Source organism: Dendrobium catenatum, unplaced genomic scaffold (assembly GCF_001605985.2).
Source record: "Dendrobium catenatum unplaced genomic scaffold, ASM160598v2 fragScaff_scaffold_621, whole genome shotgun sequence".
NCBI classification, from domain to species: domain Eukaryota; kingdom Viridiplantae; phylum Streptophyta; class Magnoliopsida; order Asparagales; family Orchidaceae; genus Dendrobium; species Dendrobium catenatum.
The window spans coordinates 3,855,192-3,858,793 of NW_021319083.1; the positions used below are offsets into that span (position 1 = coordinate 3,855,192).

General features: G+C 39.6%; 1 pseudogene; it reads left to right on the top strand.

Moving 5' to 3' along the window:
- Positions 1-233: 233 nt before the first annotated feature.
- LOC114579766 lies at positions 234-389 on the top strand (annotated as a pseudogene).
- Positions 390-3,602: the final 3,213 nt, after the last annotated feature.

Consider the following 3,602-nt stretch of genomic DNA (forward strand, 5'->3'; position numbering starts at 1 on the left):
ACTAGGTTTAGACATAATAAGGATTGACAAACATAGAGCTCTTTCTTGATTCTTTGGGTTATAGTGCATAGTCATTTTTTGTTGGAGGAATGATTTGTCTGGTTAATTTTGTAAAGGAAAGAGACCTCAGTCTTCAAGATCAGCATAACATCTTTCTAAGAAAATATTGAAACACAAGCCATTAAACAGGTTTTATAGGATAGGGTGCAGTCACACTCCATATGGATTTACATAACACTCATCAATGGATATCTCGGCTCTCGCATCAATGAAGAGCATAGCAAAATTTGATACATAATGGGATTTATAAAATCATGCAAACCATCAAGTCTTTGAATGCAAGTTGCAACTGAGGCCAACCGGCCATGGTCAATTGTGCCTGGGCGTTAAGCTTTTTATCGCTCCCTGTCTAGCCTATCATTGATGAATGTGCTGGTGAATGCTTGGATGTGCATGGTGGCTCATCATTCCCCTCAGTGTAGTGGGATGAAAGGGGGGTAATCATCTTTTTGGATACAAATGATAGCAAGTGGATTAAAGAGAAGTTAAATGCTAATATGTTGTGTATGCCAAAGAAATGATCATAATTTTTTAGGTAATCCCAAATTGTGCGTCAATCCACAGAAGGAATTTTGAATGCAACCCTAGGATGGGTGAGGCCACCCACTGAGTTTAAGCATATTAATAAGAAAAGGAGAAGAAACATTTAAGGATTCTCCTAATAATGGTTAGTGAACTAGGATAGGCCCAACATTGGAATAGGGCTGTCATTCAGCAGCTCGATATATAGACTGAATAAGCATCCTTAGCGATGGATTGGGCCCAAGTCCCCTTGAAAAGGATGTTGGGGAGGGTAAGAGCCTCATTTAACCGAAACCCTAACATAACATGAGGCATTATCAATGAGTTAGGTAATTTGGAAATGCATTCCTAATATGGTGATAAATTTTTTCTAAGGCCAAATATAGGCGAGAGACTAATAGCTTACAAGTACCATAAGGGAAAGATGAAAAAGAATTTGAAAAGAGTGTAAAAGAGTGCTTGAAATTATTATGAGGGAAGAAGATGGGGGGTGCATCTAGGACCAAAGTGAAATGGATGTGTCTTATCTGATGTTTGGCTTAACGCATGAAATATTTTAGGCCTTCCCGATAGTAATAGCTCAGGTGATCGATGCTCGAGGAGGCACCATTAGGGCTATTCGCAAACACAGTACGTGTCAATAAGGCAAGCCTTTCAGGGTTCTCTCACACCCATTGCAATGGTCCATGGGCTCCCCATTTGACCTATCTTAAAACACTAACAAAAGAGTCTAACATACTTACAAGTTGATGGGTGTTGATGACCAAAGGGTGCAAGAAAGCTGATGTGCATGATCCTTTTTTACAAGTACACCACTGCCCAACCCAGTTCTTCTATGAAGGGTTTTATTGTAAGCATGCATGTTTGGATAAAAAATATGGTGAACTATACCTGAGCGACGTAAAGCCAGAGAAAACTGGTGGTGGTCCATAACGATACTAACATAAAAATTATTTATCTAACTCAGGTATATGGGTGAAAGACTAATCAAATCATCTAGTAGTTGGTTCCCTCTAAGGTTTCCCTAAAAATAGATAGAGCACCATAAGGAGTTTTATCAGATAAAGCTAATGATTAGAGGCATCAGGGGCACAACACCCTTGACCTATTCTCAAACTTTAAATATTTAGGATGGTAAGGCTGCATTGATGAGCCATGCCATGGAATTGAGGGCTCCAAGTAGGCCATTTTTTGAAAGAAAAGGCTCCGCTAGAGGTAGGGTCTACCAGTTGGAAGAGTGCTGCATGTTAGGTGGCATCCAGTGCACCCCCTGTGGCACCTAAAAATCTGGAGGGTCACTAGTCATCCACTCCCTGTTATGCTCATAACTGCATCAAGTCTACAAGGTGCACAACCTTTGGTCAAGGGAATAATAAAGATAAGGGAAGTCGGTAAAATGGTTCCATAAATTCTGGAAAAGGATTTGCTCAGAGGGTTTGGTATGGGTGTCCCAGTCCCATAATAACTAATGTTTAAGAAACTAGATGAGCTACACTTATAGAGAGAGAGGGCCACTATGTGTGGGCTCGTGGACAGATTGGGAATGGCTCTCCTGAGGGCCTTCCCTCGGTGTCAAATAACATACTCAAAACTGATATAGTCAAGGGGAATCTGGCTATTTAATTAAAATAAAGCAATATAATGGTACACACGGATACACATGTAATGTTATTGATACCCAATACTCTAAATGTTAAAGTGAAGAAATTTAACCAAGATCAGGTAAATAATGGGAGTAACTATGACTCTCTTATGGTAGCTAAATGATTCATCATCTAATTAGTGATGCTTATAAATCGATTGATAATATTCCCACTATCCCAGTCTACTATCTAGTAAAACCACATCCCAAGAAAATGGGTTTGGCAAAATCAGTAGAGAAAGAAGACTATATTGAGCTTGACTCTAGTCTGACTATTTAAAATGACTTAGGAGGTGTAGAATAAGTGGGAGCTGACTGACCAATGAAAGTGAAATACCACTACTTTTAATGTTGTTTTTACTAATTCCGTGAGGTGGGGACTAGCCCCTTTTTTTGGCTTTTATGTCTCCCCTCGATGTGTTTATCTAGGTGTAAGATATTGTCAGGTGGGTAGTTTGGCTAGGGTGGTACATCTATTAAAAGATAATGTAAGTGTCCTAAGATGAACTCAATGAGAATAGAAATCTCATATATAACAAAAGGGTAAAACCTTATTTAATTCTAGGGCAGCACATCACACCATAAAAGTATGGCTTATTGATCATTTAGTCATTCAGAATTTGAAGCTAGAGTTAATAGAAAAGTTATCTAGGGATAACTGGCTTGTGGCAGCAAACCATTCATAGTGATGTTGTATTTTGATCCATCGATGTCAGCTCTTCCATTCATTGTAAAGTAGAATTTACCAAGTTTTGAATTGTTCACCCACTAATAGGGAACGTGAGTTAGGTTTAGACTATCATGAGACATGTTAGTTTTACTCTACTCATGATCGTGCCACGATAGTAATTCAACCTAGTATTAGTGGAATCACTGATTCATATAATTTGAAAGTTCGTTAGGGATGTTAAGCCCTATACAACTGGCCCAAGCTAACCAAGAGGGGGGGGGGGTTTTTAAAAATTCTTTTCAAAAAGAAGTAAAAATCTCATAAACCAAAATCACACCACGAGAAAAATAAATGCGAAAATTTAAAGTGCAGAAGCAAGAAATAAGAACACAGAAATTTATAGTTGTTCGGTCAATTCGACCTACGTCTACTCCCCGGAGGTGCCCTCTGAGTATTGCACTATAATCGTGACTCTCCTTTATCCCCTACAGCTAGGCGGAGAAGCCTTTACAAAGAACCTCTTTTTGTCACCCCGGCAAGGCAGAGAACCTATCTACTTTTGCTTCCTCCTGAAGCTGGAAGAGAACCTCAATCAGATGCTGACTCCTTACCTCTACCGACCCTTCCACGGATGAGAAACTCTAGACGAAGAAGAAGTAGAGCAATCCTTGAAGCAACCCTTGTGAATCCCCTCACAAGCTCCCCCAC